We start from the raw sequence: 10,469 nt of genomic DNA on the forward strand, positions 1-10,469 counted from the left end.
TCGTGCCTTTAACGACACACCGCGCTTTCTTCTGATATTTCGTATCGTGGACAAACTACTAAAACACGATCGAGATACGAAGAGCCACAAATGTACTCTAGTTATATTAAATAGTATGGCGGAAGCTTAATATCTGGAAACACTACTAGACGAGACGAAATTTAATATATTGAATCTAACTGATTAACACGTAATTACTGTAATAAATACAGCAGCGTGCAACAACATTTCCTGGTCGCTTATTATGGCCCGTTCAGAAACTGCACTGACTAATTTTATAAACTAAAAGGCAAGGAAAAGCGATGACATCTTCTAAGTGCTTTTTCCAATTTTCCTTGAAATTTACTATTACTTACTGTTGTATCCATAAAATAAGCGAACCTATGGAAGTATGTCACCCGTTCCTTGAGAATCGAACGTTTATTGTGTACCTGGATGACCGGATCGAAGGATTTACAAAAGGAGAAGTTGACCAGTTTGATTTCTGAGACGCTCGTAATAAGTACCGTATTGGTAAAAATGAAGCTGCAACTGCAAAAGAAGAAGTAGTTCCAAGTTGGTATTCTACGTTCCTAATAACGCACGATCACCTTATTTTCCCTTTGAACTTGCCAAATTCCTGTTTTGCCGATCAATACCAACATTTGGTATACCTTCAAGCCTCATTAATTTCACCAATTCACCGTATTTCCGCTTTCCACCGAGAATACATTTGCGAACGACAGCTGGAATGTCGCGTTCGAAGTATATAAATAAGTGGAAGGGGCGATGCTCGAGCAGCATCGTTACGTAACGCGATTTAACGGTCAAGAAGGGAGCGTTGACGGTGGTGTTTCCGGTGTTCCGTCTTCCGGCCAGTCAGAAACCGTAGAGTGCACCGCGTCGCGGAACGAAAATTACAAGCGTACCTTTTATAAGCAGCCCTGACTGATAGTAGGGGGTGGCGCAATGCGGCTACCCTGAATTGCATCCCCAAGAACGGATAAACAGGTCGCTGGAGATCTTGTAGAACATTCGTTCTTGAAAATTGCCGTCCTTAAACCAACCTATTCCGTACACGAACAACACCCACAGATCGTTTGCCAATTAAAAATCAAGCATTCCATAGAATTAGTGAATCGCGTCTTAAACGTCTTAAACACGGTATTTGACTGTGTGTGGAAATTGAAATAGAATTGAAGGCGGTAGTGTCGCGAAAATATTTCACGGCTCGTTTCCAGTCGAATTACTTCTCCGTGATCTTTTTCAACTTCTTCGCTGTAACGTCGCGTGAAAGACAGAACTTTCGTAGATGCAGCGGTTCGAACGAAGCGAGATCTTGTCTTGTGTACGAGCCGGAAAAGAAGTTTCAAACGAGAAGAGGATCCTTCAAGTTGGCTTCTTTCGAACGATAAAAGAGAAAATTCAGCTTTCGGGAACGCAACGACTAGGGTATATGTATGTCGAGAAAATCCTCGTTTAGATGCCGAGCCACCTGCCTCTTCGAGGCTCGGTATCCACTCAACGCGCCTCTTCTTCGTGCTCCAGAATCAGTCGACATACCGAGCTTCTGCTACCCTATTGCATATGCAAATATGCATGTGCTCGTGCAACCTGGACTTCCAGCTTAATTTGTCGCTTCTTCCTGGAATAACCTTAATTATCTTTCGATCGTTTTACTTATCCTAATTAAAATTATTAAAAGATTTTATTTTTATTTCGCGTTCTCTAACCCCTTGCTCTAATTCTATATTGAGCTGAACTTGACATTATACTTCCTCTTATTCCTTCTACTCTTAGTATATAAGGATTACAGGGGGATAATAGACCACATTTTTTAAGTTTTATAGGAGAGATATTTTGAAATTCAATACATTATATTAATTAATCTAGTATTAACAATATTATATATTCTTATTTGGCTTTTTCTGTATACGATCTCTATCATATGACAGAAAATTCAGAAATATTTCGCTGCTCCGAGATGAATTAAATAGCATTTGCAACCTCAAGTTCTACATGTTTTCATGTCAGGGTATTTCAAATTGATAAAAATCGACTGAAAATGCACATAATTTTAATGACTGCAATAACTAATGACATATTCGTAGTTCTTCGGCTTTTTACTACTAAAAACCCAAGAACTACAAATACGTCATCCAATCATCGTAAAAGTTTAAAATCTAAAGATTAATCAGCGCTGCTACTGAATATTTATGGCTGCTTTAATTTATGGCTACTTTATATTCTTTCCACTAAAACTAGATCATCTGAATCATTACATACGTCGCGCGGAACGATCGCGACTCTCCATCCATCTATATTCCATTTCCTTTTCCATGGATCGTTAAATCTCGAGGTGAATTGATTTTTTAGCAATAATAAAACTGGCGAAAATGCAGTTTTCCATGTTCTATTTTTACGTGCGACAGCCGATTTCCACATTTAATTACCCGGGCAAGATGAATGAGGATTTCCTGACTCTCGAGAATCGATTTCCTTTCCGTTGAAACAATGTCTGGCCGGAGCTATTCAGAAATTAGATGGAGGCCAACGAGAGAATTTCATAGGAATGTCTGCATTAATCAGCGAAGACCTTATTCCACGGGCAGGGGAAACTTACAGTTTATGTAATTTGTTAACGTTTGAATATCCACGCAAGAGGAGAAATTATAGCGAATTAAAGAGCACATAGCTCTTGCGAACAATAGTCGTGGAAACGATTATTCGATCTTCTTCTGAAATGTAATTCGCATATTGTTCCTACAATTGATGAAATCAGTTTATAAAATGAGTTAAGAATCACTTAGACTCATTAGAGAAGGACATTGGAATATTTTAAAGTGGTATTCAGTAGGATTTTTTCATTATCTTATAATTCGATGAAATACGTTTAAGAGAAAAAATTCGTGCTTCTTGTGTCGCCCTCGAAAGCACATGACAAAACCAATTGTACGTTCCTTACTCGGTAGGTAAAATCATACGAAATATTTCTATATTCCATCGATAAAGCGGCAAAAATCCCTATGGGGAAAACAAATATTCAGCCATTTGTTGTAGACATAGAAGAACTCTATTATAACATTATATTACCATGCATATATTAACTGGAATCACAGATGAGTATGCAAAATTGTTATGAGTGAATGAAATGTATGAATGCACCTTAAGAGTACAACTAGTTCCTAATTTTAAATACGCGAACTATAAATACAAATGGATAAAATAGATAAACAATGTGCATAATATATAGAGAGTACAAAACCATTGACTATCGACAAACCGTGCACGTAGTCGATGCAGTGATGGTATTATATATTTTAGTTACACTTTCCGTCACTGTAGTGTTGCAATCTTATTCCATCCCTAGTCGGTATTGTTGGAAATGACACGATAATGATAAGAGTTTACTATAGAAATCCTAATTTGTACTGGATTGATATATGTATATATCTACCACTTAATTACCTATCAGTAAACCTTAAACCCTCCAAAATATTGTACACGAATCACAAATAATTAGTAAGTTAGTAATACGAAACGATTGGCGAAATCTCGAAAATACATTATCCCTGCATTCTGCCGATTACAATTCAATTAGTCAACGCAATGATTCATCGTTGAGCCGTTTTCGAGTGTCGTCGTGGCTCGATTTGTTTGCGAGGATGTAACGAGCAAAACGGCGCGTGGGTTCATCATCCGGCGAGGAGAAATTGCATCAACACCTTGCGCCTCTATTAAATCTTTTCCGCATAAGTTAAACAAAGATTTGTGGCTCGCTGATTAACTCTTGGGTTAGTCACGTTCCGCGTATGTCAGAGTTCATCAGCGCTATCAACTTGTGTCGGTGAGTGCGTTTGACAACTGCCACTTCTCTGGTAGCAAGCGAATTTTCCCTCCAATGTGCAAACCAAAATAATATTTCTGCAGAGCTTCTATTATCAATACATCGATTAACAGAACGATTATTGTAACTTCGATTAATTAAAAATTTGAGAGTCGTCCCCTGTATCGAAGATTGAGAAACAAGAATGAAAACTGAGAGAAGTTGTTACGTTTTTACTAAAAAGCCTTTGTTCCTGAGCCTTTGATCTCTTGAGGGAAGAATTTTTTGAAGACAGAAATAGATTAATTTTTTCTAAAGAAGTAGGAATATCCTAAATATTGTCCAAAATCTGCATTCGTGAAGCTAAATGTGTCTTGCACATTATTCAATAATAATACTTTTCTCATGAAAGATTTTTTAAATGAGAGATTAGAATCTGATACAAAGCTATACAATAAATATGCTACGTATATAATAATTAACAATCTTGATTATCATATGTTTGCTTTTTTCGTTATCTTCCCAGAAAACATTTACTCCTAAACAGTATCCACTCGGTTTTTTGTAATCGTGCATGAGTTGAAGAAAAATAACTTAAATACGAAGAATTACAAAGCAAGCTGGTATTACTGCATGTTGAGTTTTTTCTTAAATTCACGCACGACTGCAAAAGACATAATGAACAGTTCGAAGTAGATATCAACCGACTAAATAGATCTTATGTAAAAGATCTGTTTAAAGATCATCGATACACTCTTAAAGAAATACAAATAAGTCTATTACGTAATCGAATAGACAAAGTAAAGATATCCATTTCAACGTCCTTTGAATTTCTGGAGCACAGAATTTCATTATTATTTTTAATTCGTTTGATCTAGAAAGATTTAGATACGAATTGGTGCATGGTAATCTGAGCCTGTTGAATTTCCGCAATTTCATCGTCTGACTATCAGGGAAATTGAGGAGAATTGCGAGTAATGAAACTTAAATGTTCATTAGACTACTTCGACGCTCCTTTCGCAATCTCGCGGATTCTTTGTTACGAATTTACGAGTTGCTAGCGAAAGCATCGACAGTAATAAGCGTGCAATCTCCACGTCGAGTGCATCCCACGATAACGATCTAAAAAATACTCGGGAACAATACGGAGAACGTAGGATTCTAGATCTCGAGAATTTGCTCATAACCCGACTAAAAAGAGGATTGGTCTCGAAGCAAGCTTTTGCAATTCACCGATGAGTCAACGAAAGTAAAAATACATTAGCGAGAGAAGAGGAGCAGTCTTTCTCGACTTATCGTGAAAACTTTCCTCGGTGGCGTCCTGTCATAGAATGTTACAAAGTCCTCAGATAACCAATGGCATTTCTGACATTTGTCAATCCTATCTGGCCAGTTCAAAAATTTGGGAAGAATGTCCATCAAGCTAACCGTTCAAATTAGTGACGCATATGGTGCGCCTCTATGTCGTCAATTGGTATCATTCAGTTTTTGAGTTTCGATTAGTATCGTTAAGTGACTCACAAGCATATTAATGAAATGTTATATAGTCTTTGGAGTATCTTCTATTTGAATTTGTACCCTATCTTTTACGCCATGAAGACTATCCTAATGCCATTTTCAGTATAGTTAAAATTAAATACCCCTTAAGATTCAATAAGCTAACTCGACCGCAATTTGAATCATCGTGGTCGCCTATGATTCAACGATACCAGTTGAGGGCTAATTATCTAAAATTGTATTATTAGATTGTATAATTATTAACGCAATAATTTCTGTTTCTGTATTTTATAATCCTGCAGTTCGGCTTGGGTGTGTATGGCACAAAATGAAAATCACATTTCGATAGATACGTATTAAAATACAGATAGTTTTTAAATATTCGCTCTTAGTATTCTATTAAATCAGGCAAATCTTGCTACTTCACCAGCTTGCTTCTTTTTTCAATTATATAACTTTCATAAATAATGTTGCCGCTTATTATATGAAATAGCGAAGCTATCTTACGTGGGTAGAGTCGGCGTAACACACTGCATTTATGCATTTCCTGAATTATTTCTTTCTTCCATCTTTGCACTCTTCAAATATTCGAAGTTATCGAATTTCCCTACAATTAGATCCATATTTTATTAATACACTTGACACGAGAGACATTAAGCGATCGTCAGAGCAAAACGTGAAAATGGACCCTGACCGTTGCAACGTTTCCATTTCCGCCAGTCACGACGCAATATTGGTATTTATCAATAATAAAAAAAAAAACGGTGGGATTGAAAAAATATCGCTAAAAATATGAAAAATAAGGAACGAAGGAGAGACATTCGGATTTCACGGAAAAGATCAGACGGAGAGCGTGAAGTCTCGTGATTGCTGTCACCGCAGCAGGAACGTTGAAACGTGCGGATCGATAAGAGCTGAGTAAAACGTGCGGTTTTACACAGCGTGAGCTAAGTGTTGGGCAGCTTTTACTTTCACCTTTGAGGAAACGTGCGCCGCTCGTGTTGCGGCAGCCTGTCTTTATGGATCAATTATAATACGTCGATTAATTATTTCGAAATCCGAACCTGACCAGTTCCGCCAATATTGTTTCCCGCTTTACTCATTCGATAGCTTGCATCACTACATTTTTAGTCCCGATTGCTCTTTCCAAGTCTATACAAAATTCAATAATTTCTCCCTTGTCTCTGGATCTGTAATGTCAATTTCTTTCTATTTTCTAAACCATCTTTTTCATATCAATTTCAAAATGATTATTTCAACGACATAGATGTTCCTAATTTGATTCGATAATGATTTTTATAAAGTGATTAAGCATGGGATTAACGAGAGACATTTTTATGACGTGTAGGTGAAGGAGATTAAGAAAATTCCACAAACAGAATTCATATCAGCGAGATACACCCCGACAAATGCGCCAAATTTAGACGTCCGCTTAGTAAGTCGTCTGCGCACTCGTTAAGTCGCTCTCGCGACCTTTTTATGTTTCAAATGTTGGAATCTTATATTTATTATATTAGCAGAAAATTTTGCGAGTCCCGTGTGACTGTAAAAAATGCAGAATTTGGGACATCTGAAGGCTCTTTGTCTTAGCACATTGGCTGTTATTAAGATGCAGCTACTACTTCTTGGGATTATACATATTCACAATGACTCACCAAAGTATTCGAACATTCATCATAGAAAACTTTTATACTAGTTTCTCCCGAATAGGCTATTGTAATTTATAATTTGTTAGAGAAAAATGATTATTAACTCTTCCATAAAAAGACGCACTAACGATGATCGCACATATCAGTTTATTCTGTGACAACTGTAATGTTCTATTGTGATTCTATCAAAACATTAATTATATTTTTCTATTAGTTCTGTTTTTACCTCTTCTGTATGTCTTTCAAAAAATTGTGAAATATTTCATTCGCGAAATTGTGAATTACATGAAAAGTAGAAAAATATAAATATGCATATTGAATACTAAAATATTTAAACACCATTCTATCTCCATAAGCTGTGTTCTAATAATATCTATTAAACTATGATTGTTCTAATAATATCTATTGTATTATAATTGTTCTAATATTATCTACTGAATTATAATTTTCATTCTGAGTCATGTAAATAGATTTGAGGAGAAAGTTCGATTAAGAAATGAAATATCTAAACTATTCTAACATATTCGATAAATGCTGTGTACATTGTGTATAACATACATGGTTGTACTTACTGTAGCGTGCCCAGTCATCATGGTGTTAACATCACTTTACACTCATGTTTAATTAAGCGGGTTGTGTGGCAACCGTGCATGGTCTGCATGCACGCGTTTACGTTAATCTGCATCTATATCGTGACTCAAGATCCGTCTAGTACTCTTTTCTGATCCGATTGCGAGACCCATATACCTATGTGAAGCCACAGTTTAGGTAGCTGCGGACATTTTGGTCGGTGTATGTCCAGCTTGCGTTTATGCGAATATCGATCAAGGTAGGGTCAGGTTAAGCGCCGCGGTAAACTTGGTTCTCATCGACTGAAACGATACTCGAGTCGATTAGAACGTAGTTAGACGCCCGTATCAATTCCCTCCGGATTAATACTCGAATAATCGACGGTCGACGAAATCCACTTTCCTATATTGATCAGCGTGATACATTCACGAAATGAAAAGGAAATATTTAGTATACGAGAAATAAACATTTATTGTATTTTTAGTTAAATAATCAGGAACTCAAATCTATACTTGAGCTGTGTTCTTACAAACTAATGACAAATTTGGAAACATACGAGACCACATTGGTATGATAAAAAAGAAGAGATCAATCAGTTAGATGCAAATATGGAGATATTTAAAAAATAACTGATTTGCAACGTTTGAAAATTTTTATTGGAATTTTCAGCCTTGGAAGTAGGAAGTAATTGTACGAGGCTAAATTATATAAATACAATGAATGATCAAGACTTGTTACGTTATGCTTTTCACTCAACGATTCTGAACTGCAACAAAATTGCATTAGGTGAGCAGGTGAATCATCGTACAAAGGAAACCAGATGTACTAAGATACATACTATCAACTGTATATAGTATACGCATATATGTACATGTTTGATTTTTATGAAAAGTTGCCATTCGTATATCTAAACATAAGTTTAAAACAACGCTAATAATTTACATTTAAAAAATTATAAATCCCACTACTATTAGTGTCAGACGAGCTGTACATGTATATACTCTGCAAGAAAATACGAGTCAATCGTACGGAATTGACGTTGACGATCCATTAACTCAACTGAACATCAAACAACTCCAAATCCACCTATTTTCCCATTTCGTTCTCTACCAAAGTTATCGTTGCCAAGACTCTTTCGATCCGAGAAACCCCAGCAGAGGAAGCTCAATTTTATTTCAAGCCACGGAACGTCCATTTCTACAGCGTTAAGAATCGGAACAGCACGACGTCGCGTGTGCGAGCTACGCGTCTGATATTTTTGGCGCCGTCTCTTTTCCCTTTTTCTCTTTCCTCCTCTGACTCTCGCTTTGGGCAGTCGTTTCATCGCAGCAGCCGCATTTTTTCCGCTCGATGCACGTCGGATAAAAATATCTTCTTTTTTCCATCCTTTTTTTTCCTTAACATCATTATTCGTATTGGTTCACGAGGTGTCACGATTGGACGATGGCCACGAGCCTCAATATACTCCGTGTCTCTTTGTGCGACCGTAAATATGCGACGAGAATACTGATATCGAGTCGCAGGGGACATTCGAGAGGTCTCAATCGCTGGGCACCATTGTCGATACAATGCAACCTCGATATGGATCGGTGCATTGTCCAATTACGTCTGACGTGCTCGGTTGCATTGCCGATCGATAATGTTAAAACGAATATCGAGAATATTTCGTTAAAAAAGAAACGAGATACAACTGTTACTAACGATATTTTTCAAGATATACATCCCTGACATAGAATAGACCGAGTAAAAAATTAAATATTTAAAATGTATCGTAGTTACTAACAGAAGTATTGGTTATTCGATGAAACATTTATCCTACATAGCGCTATAAATATCATTCATTTTTTTATTTTTTTCAAGTCTTTATACCACAAGCCTAAACACGCTAAAAGCCTACAAAATCTACCTGAGAAAAGCTTCCTGAAAAAAATACTTCCCGAGGCTACTGTAAATAAATAATAAAATGTTGTGGGGGAAAAAACAGTACAAAAATGCTAAATGCCTCAACCCCAATTTACCCTACAATTTTTTTTCATTCTCTCTGGATTGTTGATTTTATTACAGAATATAAATTCACAAATTTATGTTTCCCTCGAATATGTATATCTTAATGCGCAGAGAAAATAGAAGAAGAAGTTTGATCTGCATATAATTTCTAATCTCACGAGATGTGAATCGATGCCAGTCCGATTCACCTTATTTTTTCACCTGGCCATATTGTGGTAACCCTCGGCGAAGTAATTTCGTCTTTCTCTTCGTCCCCTTTGATCCGTTTTTCCTCGGTGACAATAGCACGTTACTAATATGTCGTCGCCACAATTCCGCTACGAGGCAAGACGTGACATTTTTCGCAGTTTATAGTATTCGAGCCGGGAAGATAGTAAAAGCGATACCTGAAGCATCCATCCCTACTAGGGATGGTACCCTATGTATCCCTTTTGCTGGGGTGACTTTGCTTAGTGGACGACCGAGTATTTTTCCGTGACTTTCATATCCTACTGGTAACTCTACGTTTGTTTTTATTTACAGGAAAGTAACGTTTGAAGTGTGAATTTCATATTCGTCTCGTTAGTCTGAAATTTTTCTTATTTATAAATATAAAATTAATATTATTAATTAATTAAAATTAATATTATTTATAAATATAAAATTAACGTTCCAAGCATGAAGATTTTTCTTCATATTCGACCCGTTGTTGTATATTTTTTCATTTATAATTCAAATAATGCTCGAAGCATGAAGCATCTTCCGTTACTTTCATATTCGTTTCATCGCTGTAGGATTATTTTTATTTCGAAGAAAGTAATAATCCACAGCACGAAAATTGAAATAAAATAGAAAGGGAATGTAAATATAAATGCAGTAAAAGAATTCCAATGTATCAGATATATATGTACATACTACTCATAGGTTGAAATATATCTAAGAAATGAGTCAAGTTACGATGA

This window comes from Bombus terrestris, chromosome 14 (assembly GCF_910591885.1).
Source record: "Bombus terrestris chromosome 14, iyBomTerr1.2, whole genome shotgun sequence".
In the NCBI taxonomy this organism is placed as follows: Eukaryota; Metazoa; Arthropoda; class Insecta; order Hymenoptera; family Apidae; genus Bombus; species Bombus terrestris.